Raw genomic sequence first — 22,232 nt, 5'->3', positions numbered from 1 at the left:
TGCCCACTGAAGGTGAGGTTCGGAGAGAGGCTTTTGCGATGTGCCTGGCTGGATGACACAACACTCAATGTTTCTGGATCACCGAAGATGAACTTTGCTGATGACACCACGGCACACTGATACGCACAGGTGACACTGATAGCGCACACTCATAGTGACAGGCGAAGCTTGCGTCAGGAATACGCGTGGAGACGCATTCCAAGTCGAAGAGTTTGTCCGTTGATAACACCAACAGGATTACGCCTGCATGGGGCAAAAGCTGAGGTTACAGGCCACGTAAAATGTGCTGTTCGCGTTCCCAGTGAACGTGTGAACTATTCCTGAAATTAAACGGTTGGTACATTCGTTGCTGTTTGTGCTGTACTTCAAACCTCCCTGCGTCGACTGCTATTCTTCCATGCTTCGAACCTCGCGGTCGTTATTTATTTACACTTAAGGTGTTACAGAGACAGGATAGTTGATAATGCCATTAAATACAACGAAACTACAGCAACATTAGAAAACAAAAAAAGAAAATTTGACTGCCATAACAACAATGACGCATCAGTCGCGTCCCTATTTACAAAAACAAGTGCAGTCAAGCATAGAATTTCACGGAAAACGAGATTTGAGAAAAAAGCTGAATATATGCGCAGCTTCACAAAGCCGCCTAGTATTCAAATTTACAGCCTCTACTAGTATATGGGAACAACATTGCAATGTTCAGTTTTACTGACTACTGTTACAGGATGCCCGACAATCGAAGGTTTACTGAGGTCCCATGGTCCGTAAACTTTCGTGGTTGACTGTACATAGCAGCACCTCTAAAGTTTTTAATGTCTGTAATGGCGGCAACGCTATGGGGAATGCAATTATAACGCAAATATGTATTCGGAATATGAGTCATTATAACACTTTATGTTCGAAAACAAAATACATATATTATGACAGGGATCAATGCGTCTGGAAATTAACTATTATAATAACACTTAAGCAAAAAAGGTGACATATTTTCCTACGATGAGAAAGACTGGGAAAGAAAAGTCTTTTGTAGCTGTAACGTTGGCAGTGCAATAATAGCTGGAAATAATTAAACGTGATGTGTGCTTTTGCTCTGCCTCTAAGCCTGCTATGAGGGATTGGAGACCGGCATTCAATACAGGTACTGCATATTCTAGTTTAGCTCGGACCAATGTTCTAAACAGCAGTAATTTGAGCTATACACCAGCGTGAAAAATAATTCTTGGGAGGTAGGCTACATGTGACTAGCACTGTCGGCTACATAATAAATGCCGCCCTCCCCCCCAAATATCATACGACGTATTTATACGAGTGCTCCAATTTCAAATCAGTGTTATTAATGTGACAGGTAGGATGACTAATATGTTGCCAAGAAACACACATACATTTCCATACTGTGTTTCATTTTCCATACCTGACATTCGTAAATCTGATTAACATCAAAGTGCCACAAGTTAGCCACATCTAGGTCACTGTTAATTTGTATACAAAACACTCAATCATCAGCAGAAAGACTCGTCGAAGGTGTTGACTTTATGCAAATGGTCAAGTCCTATATGAAAATGAGGGAAAGCGGAGGTCTTACTAGACAGCCCTGAGCCAACTTAAAACGCAGAAGAGCAAATGCTTTGACTGATGCAAACTGGTAAAGATTTGTGAAAAATGTTCGCAGCCAAGCAAGAACTTTAGAATCCAGATTGGGACTACGTAATTAATAAAGAGCAAATCGTGGGCTGCTTTTTGAAGTCTTCTAGGTGCACCTAGAATATGTAGTCTATAAGGAATGCTGTTTGAAGGATGATTAATTAATGGCGCAAGGGCCAGTTCCGGCCAATGGGCACGAAACACACGGTATAATACGTGACAAATGGTACATGGAGGCAAGGATGTAACATGACTGTAGAGGGGCCTTCAATCAGTCGGTGTAAGTTGCTTGAAATGAATATATCAAAATAATGACAATGATTAGTGATGTGTGCTATGCTCATAAAAGTGTTGCGACAAAGGTTGATTAAGTGAGATGTATACAGTATAAGTGACAGTAACATTAGTACCTCAACAGAGCTTTTAAACGGAGGAGCTTGGAGGCACGTGCTGTGCAAATGTGCTTGCGTTTCAGCTGTAACCTCCAAGGGGAGCTCGTACTAAAAATAACCTGACCAAATTATCTTTAATACGTCGGTTCCTGCTAAAAAGTTTAACACCACTTTGAAGTTAAGAAGCGGTTCATCATATTGAGATATAATGCTGAGTAGGGACGTATGTGCTCACAATACAGGGAACAGAAGTACTCTTTCTCTCTCTGCCTATATATCAGGGCACTGGAGAAGAACAAGGATAACTGTAAGGTGATTTTATTGCCAATCCTACTATATGTTAGATGATCACTTCCAGTCGGTAGGTAAGAGAGAATGTCGTAGTTATGCCCTATTCTTAATCTACAAAGAAGCACTTCCTTGCGTTTTTATGTCCTCTCAGATATCCAGTTCCATAATTTTGATTTCGTCATATGCAGTGTATATGATACTTCAGTACCCCTTGCTTTTAAATACTTCCTCAACCAATGCCATAAGACGGGTTGAAGATCTGTTGCCTCTATGGTACCCGAGTATATATATATTTGTATCACTCAAGGCTACTGACGTAGCATTTTCTCCAGCAGCTACCTTGCCTTTTACGCCTCTGCGGTTAAGTACCCAGCAAAGGACAATGACTTGGTGGCACATGTATGCTCCCTAACAATAAGTATAGCTTTTTTAAAAACAGGGTTCTTATGTTTTCGTAAGCTCGTTGGGGCTCTAACGACGCTCAGTGAGTATGTGAACACAATAGCGACATTTGTCTGCTTTCTACGTTTAACGGCTTCGAGTATCACGTAATGCTTTCGCGAAGAATATTCGGGGAATATACGGTGAATTTCCGGAGTCCCCCACTACGGCGTGCCTCATAATCAGATAGTGGTTTTGGCACGTAGAACCCCATTTTTGTGTGTGTGTTAGACAGCTTGAAAGCCGTCTTGTACGGCATTGGTAGCACTACTTGTAACGATTAGTGGAACGTGCCTTTACTGAAGAATAAAGCACACTCTAGCTACAGCGGAAGGATGCAACACTAAGATTCATGTACACTATTATATTACTTCGTATTAGGGGCTGATCGCGAAGTCGCACAAATGTAGCCACGTTGTACAGAAGTTAACAGAGTTTCATAGAATATTTCTATGGAAGTCAAGCTTGTTAACGCCCTTAGAGTCTTTGTAGAGCGTAGCTCTCAGGGGGCCCCTTCCTGCGGCGAGCGTCGGCATTGTCCCTCGTAACCGATCGAACGAGCATGGCGAAAGACGGAAGCGAACGCGGAGCGCGGAGAGAGACGAAAGACTGCGATACCGGAGACAGCGCGAGGAAGAAATCGGAAGAGGAGGGTACAGAGAAAGCGTGAGAAGCGTAGTGCTCCGCAAGAAGTGCTTTGCAGCCAGGCGCATAAATAAATAAATAAATAAATAAATAAATAAATAAATAAATAAATAAATAAATAAATAAAGCGCTGTATGAGCGGAGGTCTTTCTGCGGCGGCTGCCGTGTATTGCGCCCACGTGTCACCCACGCGCTGCCTCTCATGATCTCCCTATTAGCGAAGCAGTCGGATTACTCTTCGCTCCGTTTTCAACGCGCTTCACCGGATAGACTGCCCGCACAAGGCACCATTTCGCAAAATTAAAACATGGGGCCGTATTCTACAACGGTTCGCTTTGGAACCGGTTTGCTCTGACTGTTACGTCTGGGTTACGTCACTTGGAGAATGAGTGGAATGTCACGGCGCGAGGGTCACCAGTGAACAAGCGGCGTCCTGATGCAAGGTCACGTGAGTATTTTTGTTTGTACTTTGGGGATGATATAGTAATTGAAGCATGTTGTTTTGCAAAAGACATTGATTTCTGTACAACAATTGCACGTTTAATCACCAGTAATAACTGCGAGCTTCAGACGTGGACAGCGCAGGGTTTAATTATATCTGCATTTTTTTTTTTTTTTGTGTGTGTGTGTGTGTGTGTGTGTGTGGGGCTAGGTGGTGCGCCATACGTTAAGCGATCAAAGCCGTTCTCTGCGTCTAGGCCGTGGCTCTGATAGTATTTCGTTTAGCAGTGGCTGAGCTTCTTAGGGCGGACGACTGCGATGAGATTTCCGTCCACACACCCAACTTCGAGAATCTTGCCACGGTCAAGAAAGCGTTCTTGAATGCGGCTTTCTCCTGCACCGTGGAGAAAAAGCTCGCACCCCTTTTTACTTTCCCTCAACCGTAATGAGCCTGGCGACGGCCGTAATGATGCGACTGACTGACGACTGCGACAATTCAATAGCTTCTGCATTCCAGACGCATCCGCTGAAAACGACCAACGACAAAAAAAAAAAGAAAAAAGAACGCGGCGCCCTTCTAATTTGTGAAGAAGGATGACCAGCAAAGCTTTGTATGTGGGCCCCTTAGTGGGGAACTGCAGCTCCGCCACGTGCCACCCCTGCATTTCACCATCCTCCGCATCGGCCAACGTACGGCCATCCTCCGCCGCGGGTCGACTCGGTATTGCACTGTCTTTGCGGTGGGCTCACGTATGGGAAGTGTCTAACGCCTGGGTCACTCCGCTGCGGATCGGCCCGGCATTGCATTTTCGGGAATTTTTTTCCTACACGCGTGTACACAATGGTGTGGCAAACAGCCTTTAACAGCTTCGCTGTAAAACAACGTAGCCCACACAGCACTTACGTCGCAGTGTCAACGCACGTCGCAAATCTTTCGCACTGTGTTTTTGCAGAGCCTAAAATGCCTTCGGAACTCTCCTTCGCTAATGTCGAATTCGTCGAGCCGTTGCCGCCATTCGTATTTCGCCAACGTCAAAACATGCCGCACGGACCGCACGCGATGCGTCTATCGTCGCGCCGGCCAGGCGGCGGCCACGTTGCCTTGGCAACCCTCGGTATCACGATCGCGGTCGCGCGCAACCCGCGAGCGATCTTCCATCTTCTGCAGCCCTCGCGAGAGCACGGCTCATCGCCAACAGGGTCGCGGGGAGAGTGGGAGCAAAGAAAGAGAAGGCACGGGGTATGCGCATCGCTGGAAAGGCGAAACCCTCTCCACTTTTTTTTATCGACACCGTCACGCTAGTCACGCGCTAGCGCGACCACCACCTCGACTCGGTAAGCGCTGTGGGCACGGCTCGCGGGTTGCAGCTCACAGTGAACAAGATGGGAGCCGCAATCTTACGAGACAAGCCTGTCTCGCTGCATCGAAATGGCGACAACGTTTCCGAAGTTCAGAAGGGAGCAAAGCGCGTCTAGCCTAGAACGATAATCTGACAAGGACATTTCGGTAGAAGCGGTCAACGTTAAAGCGTGAAAAAAATAGCACGCGTAGAAATACACAGAGCTGTGACAAATGCGAACAAATTTAGACTAATTAACACTTACTGCAGCGGAATAATATAAACAACCGAACATTTTCGTGCCTTAATTTGTTTCATGTAACTCGCCCGCAAATAAACATCACGGCCAGCCTAGTATATATCAGGTGGCTCCGATAAAAACAACTCGTCATGTCGCTTGTTACAAGTTCAGGGCAAATCGCGTTTTGCTTTCTGCGCTCGTAGCTGACGCTAGATGGGAATGAAGCTGTAGTAATTACAGAATAAACCGTGACATCAGGCCAAAAACCAGCGTACGACTCCCGCTGTTCGTGCTGATCACAGTGGCATCGAGGCCACACGTAAAATCGTCATAACGAATAGAGCCGCCGTCACAATTAATTCGAACAATGAAGCCTCATCTAAAGTGGCTTTAAGAAACGCTTGGGTTAAAGGAGCAAATATTGTATGCTTAGGAAGGAAGACGCATTAAGCTAGCACCATTCAAGGTACCCTAAGCAGACATGTGCGGCATCCTCCGCAAGAGATGGTTTTATGGCTGCGCTACTGTTACACGGGTCGTAAATTGATGCGGTAATGCAGGCAGCACAGTTCCGAAATTATTCAAGGGAGTTAAGTAATGAATTTTGATGCGGTTTCAACATAGCTGGCGTATATTCATGTTCAGTGCGTATGAAAGTTTCTTAAGCTAGCTTCCCGACAGGTCCGGGACAGAAAGAAAGGGGCTGCTTGATGTAGCCAAGTGACCGACAAGGCCACGACATACCGCTTGAGATGATAATGAGCGGGTAACCACGTTTGCGAACCCAATTTTCAGCTAATTAGCGCAAAATATAATATGAGTGCCACTTACCGCACTCGAAGCCACGTCCTCCGCAGCCAAACTCCGACGGCGTTCTGCCGCCGTCACGTGGCGTTGCGCATGCGCGGCCGTTCCCTAGACGACCGGACCACGGAGCAGAGTTAGCGCGCCTGGCCTAACGCGGGTTATCGTCGCCATCTGTTTCGTTGTTCCATTTCGGTCTTCTTTCCTGCTATCGATGTTATCGCCAGTCACGCGCTGCATTTCGTCGACGCGTTTGCACAGACAGCACTTCGTGGTTCGTATCAAGAAGATTTCGAGGCATCGATGTCCGACGCTATATTCGAAATTACAATCGTACGCCGAATAGATGCCGTCGTCTTTCGTGGCCCTCGGCTATTCCTTTCCGTCAGCGTCTACAGTGCTAAGCGATTGAAACGCGATACTCGAAGCAAGTGGCTACGATCTTTTTTTTTTTTTTTTTGCGTAAGTGGTGACTGCTGGTTACACCGCGTTGATGAACTTTTGTATCGCATGTGAGCCTTTCTGATACATTGTGACTGTACGAGTGGCCAATATACCGAATATATAGTAGGCAATATACGAATATATGTATGTGGTCACCCAGCTGATGGTAGCCAAGCTGTTCGATGAAAATAATGTTTTATAAGCTTGGTTCAAGATTAAACTGTAAGACTACGGCCTTCGGTTGTCAGGCCTCGTATGAGGGAACACCATAGGTCTTATAATTTTACCTTACAGCGTGCTTTACAGACATTATTTTTTGTTGAACAGCTTGGTCAACGTTATCCGGCACACGCAGCATGCGCAAGGTGAGCAAGACGACACTGCTAACCTCGAAGCCAATGAAGAAAAAGAATTCGACCGCACTCAGAGTCTCTGAGTGCTTATTATTTCCGCTTGTGAATTGAAGAAGTTTCAGTTAAAGCTGCATCTGTAGCGTCCCGCTGGTCAGTTTCGTTTCGTTGAACGTTTTCACTGAACTTCTTTTGCGATTCTGTCAGCTGCCTCTTGCCAGTCAGTTCACAGCAGCGCTGACAAGAATGTTCGCTCGAACCACGGTTTAGAGCACGGCGATACAATAGCTCATGAGCGCAGCCACGCATCTTTTATCTTTATCATATTTCGTGTGCTTTCTTCAGATGCAAGAATAAAGTACCACACAAGAGGTACGCTGCCACAAAAGAAAAAATATATCCGTTGTTCCTGAACGCCCTCTACAACTAAAGAAACGCACTTGGCCCTAAAGTGAATAAAATTTTTTCATAATTCTCCTTCGTTATTTTCTGATTAAGTGGAATATAAAAATACTCCGAGAAGCGCCACCTGAGGGCAGGAAGTGGGGCTGCAATATCTAGTTCGTCGGCGGTTCTGTGTCGATGCTGTACCATAGTCTTTCATCCAGACGCTCCAGGTTTCGGTCGCGAAGAATGCGTTTTAAGACGATGCTGGCAAGGGGCGAGTGTATTAATCGGTCTCAGGTACACCATTCTCGGATCTTGGATCGCACCTCTTCCTCTTGCCCGTTGGTGGAAGGGTGCACACTAAGACTTGCTGCAGTACAAATCGTAGTGCACTACTGCATTGTCTAGGCTAAGTGCCATCACTGAGATGCCGTTTCAGACATTGTGCTCCCTTCAGTTGATAGTCGGCGTTCGTGTTGTCCACTTCTCTACTCTTGTGTCCTGTCAGCACGCCTCACTTCTTTTTTTTTGCATAATGAATCCTTACCAACTAGCTCAGCTTTCTGTCGTTGTAAGCTTCATTTCTAGTACTCTCAGCCCTTTTCCATGTTCCCCTACTTATCTACACAATCCTGCTTCCTTAGCTTCCTTAATTGCGATATGTATGTTCCGCGCTAGAACCATGTCGTGGTTTAGTCGTAATCATGTCGTCCCATTGGAAGTTCAAATGATGTGCGGCTTCCTTCAACCATCAACTGGACATGCCAGGAGAATTGGAGCTATTCTTTCCGCTGAATCATGGCGCCAAGTTAGGTTCTATCAGGAGTGTCTAAGGGTCCGTTGCGCGGCCCTGGGAGACGGTCGCCATTGGAACCGCCCCTACGCCGATTGGAATAGGTTAGCCGTGCAACACGCGGACTTCATATGGAGGATGAAACTTCCGGAGCTTCAACAATGTAAGAGGAAACACCTTTCTAATAATTCACCGTCAAATAACGTACTGGTTCTTGGAGACGCCATCGTAAGTGATAACCATAGAAGAACCCTTGCTTTAGGTCCTAAGCTCTGTTTTAAGCCTAACATAAAACCCGTTGACGTTTTAAGCATACCGCGCTGCATAACCAGGTTCGTCCCGGAAGAAGAACGCTCGCGTTGTATTTCGAATTGCATTGCTAGCATGAAACAATCAAATTCTCATTTTAAGACGTCTTACCCTGTCCGACCGTTAGTTGATTACTTTGTGGAGCATAAACTTAGACCAGTAATATCTGACAAGGAAGGTTATTTCGTAATTATGCCAGATGACATGTTTTCAGAAAAAGCGATTTCAGCCATAGAAAAGAAATTACAGCCAGTAAAACTCAAGCCTTCGGTAGTTAAGCAACGTGCGGTTGACCTCTTGTCAAGACATAATCTTGATAGGGGTGGCTGTAATGTCAAGAAAGCTAAAACCCTCACCTTAGAACTGTTTTTCCCGGCCAAGACCCAAAAGCATGAAATTCCTTTTCGTGCTATAGTGTCAGAGAAAGGCACGTGGCAGGTCTGTGTCGCTAGTTACCTACAGAACTGCTTAGCTTCACTAGTTTTTTCAGACCCCTTTTGCTTACGTAATTCTCAGGCACTAGTTCAGTATTTGAGAGAGGAAAATCCTGGTGATTGTACAGCTTTTAGTATGGATATCGAACACCTATATTATTCTTTGCCGCATGACGGGTTGCTAAATTCCGTAAATGAGTGCATTAAAGAACAAGTGCAAGAGTCGGCTTTTATGACAGATGCGGTGTTTCCACGGGAGCTTTTCTAGAAATTCTTTCAATGTACTTGAAGTCGACGCTGATTGGGTGGAAAGATGGCGTTTTTCTGCAGAAATCAGGCATTTGTATTGGCTCAAAAGTTGCCCCTATTCTTAGCAATATTTACCTAAGTAAGGTTGACAACCGCTTAGAGAAAGCCTTAGGTGATAGCGCTATCAAGATATTTCGTTACGTTGATGATTACCTGATTTTCAGCAATAGGGAAGAATTCGATTCCGCTGCTACCTCAGTAAGTGAGCAATTTAAACTTTATGGAGGAGGATTAAACTTTACCAAGGAATTTCCTCAACGACGCGTAATTCAGTTTCTTGACATTTCCTTGGTCTTCGAACAAAATCATGTTTGTTGGTCGTACTCCCCAAGATCTTCGAAGCCGTTGCTAAACTTTCAATCCAAGCATTCCAAAGTAGTAAAAAACGGAATTGCCATGTCGTGCCTTAAGTCTTCCCTCACCACATCCTGCATGCACAAAATGAGCGCTTCTCAATGACAGCTTCTCAACGCTGCTTCGCAACAAATATCCTAAGAAGCAGTCAGAACTATGAATGAGCAAGCGTGCTTCTCCAAGAAAGAAAAAGAAAACCTATCTGTCATTTTCTACTTTAACCAGCAGAATGTCGTTCGCTTTCAGTACAATCGCTCCCCACAGAAAAAAGGCGCTGCTGGCCACCTAGGGGCAGAAGAAGACTGGGAGACCTTAGCACTGTTTGAGTTGGAAGACATGGATCGCGAGGACGCTGGTCTGAAGACAACTCCAGTAACTCGATTAGGTAGTTCATTGATCGGGTACGGTTGAAGAAGTACGCCGACAGGCACCGTAATACTCAATTTTTTCAACAACTGTTAGTGCTTTAGGATTCATAATGATTGTTCGTTTATTAGGGATCTTGTTTAGAGAGAAGTTTGGTTGAGAAGCCAGGAGGAGTAGAACAGACCCACAATCAGAGCAGCTAGCCGGAAGCATAGCATGTAATTTCAGTAGATGCATCGTGGTGATGCTTCTGGTGGCCATTGGTCTTGAGATGTGAACAAACGAGCAAGTCGGCGGAATTTTTCGGCGCATATTGTCGCTTGGGAAGCAGTCGTGGACTTTGAGGCGCCCGGGCGTCTGTGGGCGTCTGTAGGCATCCGTAGGGAAGAATAGTGTCCATGGTGCACAAAGATTTGAGTCCGTAAAGGAGAAAGAAAGGTGAGACTGCAGTACTGGTTTGCATGGTAGTATTGTAAGCGTATGTGACAAAAGGCGAGAAACCAGCGTAAACTGGATTGGTCGCATAAGACATAACGCCGAGTGGGCAAATAAAATGTTTGTTTTGAGGAGATGTGCAGTGGTGTTGCGGCGAACGACGTTGCACTGGCGCGGCGATGCTGTTATAACGTCGGAGAGGAACACACGAACACGGTGACTTAGCAACTCTCGGCGTGCTTCATAGCGCAGTATGATGTTGTGAAGGATGAAAATGGCAACATCTTTTGCTGCATGGAAGTGATGAAGTTTCAGCATACCCGGAGGTGGTATTTCGAATACTGGCACCCCCCTACTACATTTGCAATCTGAAAGAAATATTTATTAAAACATACGAATCGTCAAACCAACTCGTCTGTCTGTTTTTCGCATATAGGATGTAACCTGCAAGAAATTTACGCACATCTTCATTTGCTATCTATGTTTCTGCATGTCAAGAAAACGTTCTATGATGAATTTTACAGCAGTTGAAAATAAATATGTATTTCTGTTATATAGTGTATATTCATATATGTCATTTGTACTGTATCATCTTGTATCACTGATTGTACATTTAGCCTCACAAGTTTTTCACTTATACATTTGTGCATTGCACACACTAAAGTGTGCAAACATTATTCTGTCCCCGTTGTCATAGATAGGGGCAAGAACCTTGTCAAGCTGCAAAAAAGCAGCTTTTAGTTCTTGTCCTAGTGTTCATTTTTTGTAAATGAATGAATGCTAAATAAAGATTGATTGATTGATTGATTCTCTGATAGCCAGCTAATAATTGGCGAATACCTGACTGTTCATGTGTGCCATATTTGTTTAAACAACAGAACGATGCCGGCATGAGAGCAAGTAAAAAAAAACATATTTGTCAGAGAAGCCACGCAAACTGTTTTCAGCACCATTAACCCCTACCGCTGCATTGCTCAACTTCGCGTGATCCCCACCAATTCTCCCCATTGGGGGTTCCAGACTCGCGAAAAAAAAATTGAGAAATGTGAAGAAAAGCGATAAAGAAGAACTAATACACGTCTCATTATCATTTTGTTTCTTATGCGGGTTCTATGAGAATGAATGTTCACGAAATCACTCATACTCTACCAGCTTTAAATTATTTAGCACGATTAAAATTTTTTGTATTCATCTCCTTAACGCATGTCTAAAATCTGCCCGATTGTTGACCAATCCTGCTGAGTGAGTAGGTACCAATGGCTTTAAAGTTATCATCATCAAGAAGAACGTATGCGCCATTCTCCACGAGGAAGGAAGACGGCGCTTGGGCGCTTCAGTCTTCGGTATCGAAGCGTGCCAGAAACCAAAGCCGTAAGTGGTTATCTGGATGTTTTACTCGGGCATTTTACTCACGCATTCCTGCAGGTATGACTCGTGTGCACCACGGAACGTGAAGTGCTATTACACTGTATTCAAGTACCAACTACGTACAATGCAGTCCACTGATAAAGGGAACCCTATATGCGAGTGTCACTTTGCTGGCACTTCAGCGACCCTAGCTACCTCAATGCACCGCACATATGTGTTGGAAGGTGCCAGCGCCACCAACGATAAGTTACCTGCTGCAAAGCCGTGTGACCATACATCTGCTGGAAAGAAAATTTCGTACGCGCTCTTCGCTCACGTGTTCCCTTTAACAGCAGAATTCATGTATACGTGCTAGAAATATGAAGAACTACGTTCGCGAAGCTCGCGCACGCTGCCATTTTCGCCTTTGCTTGCGCGTCGCTGCCCTGTAAGGCCGTCTGTCACTCGCCGCACACCAGCGGCACTACACAGGGGGCGTGTATGACGTCACCGCAGCCGCCATAATGTTCTGCAGCTAGCACGGCTACAGTCTGCGCTTTACCCAGACTCGCTTCTGTCGATAAGCGCTGCGGAAGCGGCGAGCAAGACAGCAGTAATATGGGGTCCGTGACATCAAGTGAATACTCCCTGCGGCAGCAGTCATCGTTGATTTGTTCAGTAAGGACAGGCCTGCGGTGTCGCCATGTTTGGCAGTGTTAGGACTAATGGTTTGGCAAGCCCTCGGCGGATGCTCTGTGCTAGCAAGAGGTTACGAACGGGTCAGATCCTCTATTACCAAGGATCCCCACATCATCAGCGTTCGGTGACACGACGATGTCCTTCATAGACCCAGGGTATGTTCCGGACAGCTCGGCGTAGCCACATCACCTAGTTCATTTGTGCAGTTTGCGCAAGGGTTCCAATGACATTGTCTTGGAAGGGTGCTGTAGACAAGAGCCCCGGAAGGACGAGTATAATTTAGAGTGGATACTAAGAGCTGCCGACCTACGAACAGATCGACAGACAGTCATAGGCATGGGCTCCTGGATGATCAATTCGCTATTCAACTACTTCAATTTCACACTCAGACTTCTCCGCGCTTTTATTTTCAATGCACATCTGCCAGAGGACAAGCTGCAAGTTAAAAAACACGCCTACATCGTCTAAGTAAACAGGTACATTTTTTTTATATTCTTTTGCACGTCGACTATACTGTGCCACGCGTTTTCAAGCTAGTTGACGTTAGACTGAGTGCAAGGAAGATACTAAAGGATTACTACATTAGTGTGCATTGTTTTGTGGCCTAATACCTTTTACGGCATACTGTAAAAAAAGTTTGCACGTTTCAGTACTCGCGACATTAAACCCAAGAACTGTTTCTACAAGCTGTGCGCATTGGCCTCGACGTAATGCTATAATCGCACAGAAGCAGCACACTTCCTGCAGTCATAACCGAGGTTATATTGTTATGTTGAGTATACTGAATGTATAGCTGCGCTCCTAATCTTACTTAATAAAGCGGAACCTAATTGAGCGGAAAATCTTTGCAAATATGTCGCGATTAGTTGGCGGAACCTGTGTGAGAAGAGATTAAGACGTTCCACCTATTACTCAATGAAGCGTATGTGGAACGATATCAAAAGTCATATGCCAGTAACTGTGTGAAGGAGCTCGAAAGAAGCAAGGCAGAAGATGGCCGCGACGACCCTCGACCAATTTAGTCCAATTGGTCTAATTTAGACCAATTTAGTATCAATTTAGGCAGCTGCTCTAAATTGATACTCAGTGGCTTATTTTGAGAAGCTTAGTGTTTGCTCTAGTCAACGATAGGCGCTGTGCTCAACTCGGTAGAGTGGAAGAAGGATTTCGAGTCGAGGCTCATCACAGAATATGGAGGTAACAGTTTTTATTTTCTTCTGGCATTTCTTCTTCGGCAGCCTCTCCATCGAGATGACGTCAAGAACGCCGCAGTCAGCGACAACCCCTTCAGGACAACCGGTGCATCAAGTGGATTTCAAGCCACCTGTGCATTCTCCAACTTTGCCCGAGTTTCCAGTTAGTACACTATTATTATTATTCGGTTTATTCACAGAGCTTCCTAAAAAAATATCACCAAAAGGGGCTCTAAAGCTAGCGTTTACGGCACCTGCAAGTGTGGCGGTTAATGCATGATATTTTTATGTGTATTTATCAATGGCGGTGAAAAATTGAGTGGAGTAGTCATATAACTGATATTGCAATAAAATGCACCGAGCGTCTCAACGCGCTGGCTTGCACGCGGGAAATTCTTGAAAGGTTTTACACCGCGGCTGAGGCATGCGCCCAAAGCCTAATGGTTAGGGCACCGTGGCGCTGCGCTAGGCATTCTATGTTCAAATTCCTTCCGCTGGAAATTGGTTTTGACTATTTTGATCCTATATATCTATATATCTATATATATATATATATATATATATATATATATATATATATATATATATATATATATATATATATATATATATATACCAACGAGAGAAAGGAAACCAAGGGGACAGATTTTTATTAGTCATAAGAAGCCAAAAAACAATTGCACTACGGACAGCTTCGGAAAAATTGCTTGTAGTTAACTGAAGAACCGATTAATTAATGAAAGTGGATGAAAAAAACAACTGGCCGAAGATTGGGCCCGAACACCCGCCTCCGCATCACGCGGCGTGCGATGCTCCTGCCGACTGAGCTACCGCGGCGCGATTTGCCCATACCATTTCTCGGGTGTTTAAGTTTGTGCACTAGAACCGTCGGAGTGTGGGCAAGCGCCACCACTGACGGCCTTGGCGGCGCATGTGGAACAAGGTCCTTCCTTCAGCAGGCGTCATGTCTGCGTGAACTTTTTGGGTGAATACAACTGCTTTGAGATTATATGTGCCGCGAATATCATAGCGAGCACTGGTTCCGAGGGCGCATAGCAAGCAGCCACAGATCAGCCCACATATTTACCGCGATTAGCATTCCTTGCCTACTTCAGGCATGTTCAGCCTATCTTGCCTCTTAAAGCTGGTCCAGTGGCCCAAGTTTTCTGCTAGCTTGGGTCCCTAGGTGTGTGCTCGTAGTCACGATGCCTTCGTGGTGATTGCTTTGTACTCATTACAACTTCGTCGGGTGTCTTTCATTACGATGTCGTCACATCCTTCTCGCCAACGCAGTGAGCCAACTTGTCTAGTAGTCTGGGCCTCTATGCTTGCGATGCCATCCTGGTAGTTGATCGTCGTGAATCCCGATACGGTCATACGAATCACGTGGCGTTGTTGTCGTCACACACTTCGTCGTGATGCCGTCCTGGTAGCTTCGTCGACGACACTCGATCATCGTCACTCCAGATTCGTCGTCCAACTCTCGTCGTCACGTCATACAGTTGTCCCACCGTGTCGTGGGCGTTCCATTGCCCGTCATTCCAACTTCGTCATTCAGTTCTCGTCATAGCGTTGTCGTGACGTGATCGTGGCCACACAGTCGTCGTGTATTCGTCGTCATACCGTCCTCGTGCCGCCGTTGAGGTCGTTGTAACTTTGTTATCCGCATCTCGTCACCCCATCGTCTCGTCACCTCATCGTGATCCCGCCAGCATTGTCGATACAGTCGTTGTCATCCCATTGTCGTCATGCTATCTTCGTAATACCGTTTCCGTCGTTACTTCTTAGTAATTCCATCGGCGTCACTGCGCCGTCGTTATGCAGTCATCATCATGGCCAGCATTGGCTAGCCTCGCGATCATGGCCGACATTAGCTAGGGATTGCCACAGCAACGTTGGTCGAAACTTGAGAATAGCTTATGCGCATGTACTCAGAGAAACAAAAGTCTCACAAAGACCTCTACAGATTCGAAATAAACGGGTCTCCATGAATTTGTTGTGTCGCTACATTGCTTGAATGCTAATAGTATTGCCGTCGGCGGTAATCGTGAGATGGGTTCTGCCAGAATTTGAGACTGCACGAAACTCCGGCATCGGCCCACGAAAGAGGCTAGAAGCTTACCCGATGCGGAAAAGTGGCAGGAACTCGTTAAGGAAGACATTAGTCGTTAAAAACTCCAACCACTGGCGGTTTTATGCGACGCTCTAGAGTCATCGATCCTGACCTATAGTTGTACAGCGCTCGCGTCGTGTCTTCAGGATGAATACCAAGGAAGCTTCGCGAGCCTTCTTCCAGTGCTTGTTTTATGCTTGCGAAACATTTCACCCGGGCGCTTGCATATGTGGAGCTGCAACTCCTCTGCATATACTTCCCTCGAGTCGTTTCAATAAATTCGCAGAAACCTGCATCAACTAGGAGTTGATGCAGGTTCAGCAGGATGCAGGTTGACGCAGCAACACAGCTGCTCAGTAGGAACGCTCATGTGTGCGCGCGTAATGTTCATGCCAGCAGCGGAAGCCAGAAGACTGCCCTGGCTCCATTTCGCGCCGATTGAGAAGCGCTTGACGACGGGTCCACTAGACCTCTTTGTTTTTGGGGCCGAACGCACTGCGTATGTTTGGAGGCCTTCTAACATATCCCAGGCTTGGCTGCGAATGCGCCGTCGATACCAGGACAGCATGACAACGGCGGAACGAACGAGCCACCGCTGCCCGTATATATCGCATTGATTTCATCTTGGGCGATTCTTCACCACGGTAACTATGTACAGCGAATGAAAGTAACACAGTCTCAGACTTGCGCGTTCACAGCAGCCTCGCTTTGAACAAATACGGTGTTTTCTTTCACATTGACGCGTTGTATGCCGCATGCGTCCCTTCATAACGCCGCACTGGGCGCAGGTCCAGCTGTCTAGACGCGTGAACGTGGCTCCGGTCGCGCCGTCGGCGACGGGAACTGCCACACTGCAAGTGCCGCAGGCGACGTTTCCACGCTTGCTGTCGCCGATACCGGTTGCGCCGTCAACGGCCATGAGCCCGCTCTCCGCTAGAATGGCTCGAGAACGCACTGCTGTACTGGGCAAGGCGCAAGGTGCCGTCACAGCTGCACAGAGGGAAGGAAGGCAAGTTTTTTTTTTTTTTTTTTACAATTGTTCGACCGATAGCCATTTACGTTCGGAAGCTACGTGGGCTACGAATACGAGGGGCGTAGTGCAGCAAAGGGCTCTGGATTGCTTTTTAAACACCTGCGGTTCTTTAAGATGCAACTTGAGCTGAAGATTATCATACTTTCGCGACAAAGGCAAAGCAATGAATGCGATAGCAACATGTTAGAAAATTACACGAAGTGTAAAACTCGTAGCTGTATAGAGGCTGTAGGAATTGAAGTAAACGTAAGCCGACTAAGTAAAAACGAGTTGTTATGCTAGGAGTCTTCTGTCTAAATCCTGCCGTCGGACAACTTGATTTATGTTTATTAATGAAAGCCAACGGTCCTTCTTAGCGACTTTACTTCCACCTTTCCGTATCTGATATGTTGATACGGCGTATGATATGTTCATAAGGCGTACTTTTCGAAGGCACTTCAAAGCATCGTATCAGTGTTAGTAACTTAGCAAGTTTAGTGAACTTAACTTTAACTTTATGGAGTCTTAGCCACTTTTTAGCTCTTCTTCAAGGGACGTAAATAGCCAGTGAATAGTTGATATGTGAAATACTGGAAGTAAGCCTTTCGAACTCTATATGGTTGCTCCTATATAAATGTCCAATCTCCCGCTCACGGCACAGATGGTAGGCTTGCAAACAAGCATGATGTGGTAGGAATGATATTGGGTGTGTTCCTATTCTGGCCATCATTGTAGACTGTTTACGTGACAACTTGATCGGAAGCATCGGAACGCATCGGCAACAGTCTGGAAGGCGTCTCTGCGATGTTACACCGCCTAGTCTTGTCACATCGCCAGAAGAAAAAAAAATCACCGACGATTACGATACTCCCTAATATAAAATTTGAGCGCAGCTCTATGCGTGTTTTCATTTCGCGATATATTGACTGGCGCGGACGACCTGTCTGATGCTGCACGTTGCAAACGGAGCTTGTGTGGCGTGACAGCAGCCGCCGTAGATAGATCTCCCAGGCGACGCGCGCTGCACTAGCACCATCTCGTAGCCTTTGTCGCCGCAGAGAGAGAGAGAGAGAGAGAGAGGGAGAGAGAGAGAGAGAACAGGAAGAGGCGCCACAAATCCCGTCTTGTGCGACCCTACGCTTTTCTTCTCACGCTTTTGCAACACTCTCGTCCTCCGCTTTCCGCCTCATTGTTCCGCTGCAACCTCCTCCTCACGCTCTCATCGCCGTCACCGTCTTTCATCATTCGCTGGGCTCGTTCGCTCGATTACGCCGACACTCGCCGGGGGAAGGGACGCCTAAGATCGGCGGACAAAAAAAAAAACAAGAAAAGCACATATCATCGCTGCATTTTAGCATTTTGCGTATGGCAGCCTATGAAAAACACAACGTCGCTTGCATTAACTGCATAAGAAAACACGGCTACGTTTGCCTCTGAGCATACGACCTTACCGTCCGAGTTTCTAAGCCTTAGTTAACTTAAACCTTCAGGTATTAAACATTTTTGAAAAAGACATCTAGGAATAATAAAGCATAAAAATGACATCTTTTGCAAGACATCATCATCATCATCATCATCATCATTTAGGAACTTTTCGCAATGAAATTGAGTTTTTCCACTCGACCTGGCAACTTTGCCAAAAAATGTACCAACACTGCATCGTATGGCGCAAGTATACACCCGAACTTTTATTAGCTACTACTTTGTTCAGAGTAAAAGCTAATTCTTTCTTTTAGAGCGCAGCTTTTAGGCGCCCCTTCCTGCGGCGAGCGTCGGCGTCGTCCCTCGGCGTCCTCGTAACCGAGCGAACGTGCACAGGAAAACGGTGAAAGAGCAAACGCGGAGCGCGGATGAAAGTCGGCGATAGCGAAGAGAGCGCGAGGAGGAAAGGAGAGCGCGGCGGGAACACGAGGCGGAAAGCGGAGGAGGATGGTATGGCGAAAGCGTCAGAAGAAAAGCGTAATGCCGTGCACGACGAGCTTTGCGATGACGATGGCTACGATAGGACGCCGGAGTAGCGCACGTCGTCTATATGAAAACGAAGAGCTGCATGAACGGAGGTCTGTGGGCGGCTGCTGCTGTGAATCGCACCCACGCGTCACGATTAACGAGGCAGTCGGGCCACACTTCGTCGCTCCGTTGGCAACGTGCCGCGCGACGCAGATTGTTCGCGCCAACCAGTATATCGCGAAATTCGCGAAATAAAAACACGCATACAGCTGCGCTCGCCTTTCGCTTAGGGAATATCGTAATCGTCTGTGACTTCTTTTTTTATAGCGAAGCTGTATACATTTACTGTCCAAGGAAATTTCCGTGTCGTAAGCAGAAAACTGCCCATACGTGGGCCGATCCCGGAGATTGTCCAATACCGGCCTCACCCGCGGAGGAGGGGAAGCAAGCGTTAAGCACTCCCCCAACGTGGGCCGAACCCGTGAATAGTGCAATGCCCGGCCGACCCACGGTGGAGGTGCTGTTCCCCAAAAGGGGCCCACATAAACAGCTTCGCTGGTCGTCCTTTTTCACAGAGTGAAAGGGCACTGAGATTTTTTTCTTAATTTCAAAACAGTCAGCTCCCCTTTCACTTTCACTCTGCCGCATAACTAGCTTGCCAGAGGTGGTGCATCCTCTTCAGGCGACAAGCATCAGGGGATGTTTAAGTCCCAAGAATAGAAGTTAAATTCGCTTCTAGGGCTTTCAGCTCCAAAATGATTATCTCGTTATAAGGCACGCCCGTAGTGAGAGACTCCAGACTAATTTTGATCACCTGTAGTTCTTTAATGTGTACCGGATGCACTGCACACGAGCGTTTGACTTCCGCCCCCCAATACAATGCTGCCGCCACTGCCGGGATCGAACCCGCACCTCCTACTCGGCAACGCAACCCAACGCCATAGCCACTAAGCTACCACGGGGGTAAATTGCAAGAGCAGCACCAAATTCATGCTATGAAACACGCCGTTATGCCGGCGATACGTTTATCAGCCTCGCTTCCGAAGGCAGTCACCTGCATCCCGGCAATAGACTGAATAAATGCTGATAATTACGAATGTGGTCAGCGGGAGCGAGTTGACATTTTTTCAGGCAAAGGACAAACTGAGTTTCAAGGAACTAGGCTGTTCACAAACGCGTCTTAGTGCTTCAACCGTATAGCCAATAGCCTTTCAGTTTTTATTGTGGACGGTGTACCTGCAGTTTTCACTTGTTGAAGTTGAATTCATCCTTGCCGAGGGATCAAGCAATGTGAAAAAAAAAAAAACAGATTGCTTCCAAGAAGCATAAATGGCCAGACACACATGGCACGCACAAAGGTGCTCAATGAGATTAAATTATATTAAACGGGAAAAGGTACTTCTTACTTTTCAGCATGGCACCTACGAATGCACACGTCACAAACAATCGTCCCTTAATAACAAATTTCGTGCTCTCACTCGTAATATTCACGCCTGCACATTGTACGGGTGCGGAAATATGTAAGTGGAGCACGGAAGCTGTGGCCGAAATACATCGTAGTGCCCTCTAGCAGTCACGGAATGGGGGAGCGGAGAGGAGGGGGGGTAGGTTGCCATAAATTAACTCGCCCGTGCACAGGCAGACGCTCATAGCGACTTCAATTGGTTCACACCTCTCGATCTGTTTCTCTGCCGGTGATTTGGAGCGCTGCTCGTGGGTTCTGCAGGAACACTCGCTAGCGTGATGACGCTGATAGCACAGCTGCTTCTGCGATTCGCGCGCACTATACACGCCCCTGTCAGACAGGCGAATGTAGCTATGCTATCAGCGCCATCTGACTGCTTGGCGTTGAGCCCACTTACTCCGTGGTTGAGCCGCAGAACCACGAGTGACACTCTCATGCGCGGGCAAAGACACAGATCGAGAGATATGAATTGGCTGTCAAGAGCCAGCCTGCACGCATGGGTTACAAATTACTTGCAGCACGATTACACGAATTCATTTTGCAAGTTTTCTAATGCATGAATAAATGTCATGCTCCCTTCTTTTGATATCGTCGTGTAGAGAAAAGGTGCCGCCATTACTCGATCATGCATGTATCGTGCCACTCATGATGCAATCGGAGCTAAACTTAGCCCCCCCGCTTGGCGTCCAGAGAGGCATAGCTTGGCGGTAAGTTTGTCAATCCAAGCGGGAATGATCGCGTTTGAGAGAGCTCACTTTACCGTAGCAGATATATTCCATCAAACTCAAACCTGTGCTCATCAGGAGTTATAAGGCTTACAAACGTAAATTTCTTTGCAGAAATTTATACTTGCTCAGCTATGGCGCCCCTCTTTCGATATATTGGGTCCAAAAATGGCGTGGACAGGCTTGGGCAGCAAGAGAGGCTTATGCCAATTCGCGCTCACTTCGATCCTTTGACTACGGCCGGTCCACTACGAATAGCAAGCGAGCACGATTGCAAGATTAGACCGCAGGACCGCCAGCAGGTGGCACACTGGTTAAGTCTGTAAGCTTTGCAATACTTAAATAAACGTCACTTGTGCATTTGGTTACGTCATTTCTGTACCCCAGTGTCCATACACCCTCAGAAGTAGGTACAAAATGTTTCAAGTACGCCACTGCCGCTGTGTCCCCGATACACAGCCTATCGGACTCTTTTTTTTTTTTTGTCCTCAGCAGTGCGTTGAGACCCATGAAATAATCAGGAATCCAGGTTGACACTATATACTGCTACTCCCATGTCCTGGTTATCCCCGACCAGAACGAAATTTCTGCCGTTCCATCGACTTTAGCCGTTATCATTGCTGTTGCAGGAGGAACTTGGTCGTCATAAACGCACCGCTGCCGAAGGAGACCGGAAGCCGCCCTACCGGACGCGGCATGAAGACCGCTAGTCGCGAAGACTATGCAGCGCCCGGCGAAGCCGACCTCGCAGGCATCGGTGCTCGGCGACTCCAATCAAAGTATGCACCTTCGTCTGAACTGTACAGACCGCCCCTCGAGACAAAACGACTGTCTTTCACCGGGAAATTTATCCGCGCTGGTCGTCTTAGTTACTGCAGTTACCATCACGATCACTGTCGTGATTTTAGCTACCAAGTGGAGGCACTAGCCTCGTGACCAACTTCATTTTCCAATTCGAAGAAATCGTATACGACGAAATGCTGTCGTTATACAGGTGCTCAACCGATTTGAATAAGAAACGAAGCTCAGTTTCCTCGACTGCTGGAAGCGAAGTTTTAATTTAGCGCATAAATTTTTTAAACAAATGTTGGTGACAGTTTGCAACTTAAAAAAAAAAACAAAAGAAAGGAAGCAGAAAGTTAAGAAACCCGTAATTCAGTGCCCCCCCCCCCCCCCCCCGAAAAAAAAAAAAACACGCGTTCAGTTTAATCTGATTCAGTTCTTCTCTTTAGTCTGACTATAAGTGCAAGCTGAAAGCAGCGCGTAAGATGTTAATGTGTTATCTGTACGAGGTTAGTACGCTCACTT

This window comes from Dermacentor variabilis, chromosome 10 (assembly GCF_050947875.1).
Source record: "Dermacentor variabilis isolate Ectoservices chromosome 10, ASM5094787v1, whole genome shotgun sequence".
Classification (NCBI taxonomy): domain Eukaryota; kingdom Metazoa; phylum Arthropoda; class Arachnida; order Ixodida; family Ixodidae; genus Dermacentor; species Dermacentor variabilis.
The sequence above is the reverse complement of the archived record's forward strand: the minus strand, read 5'-3'. Positions refer to the sequence as shown.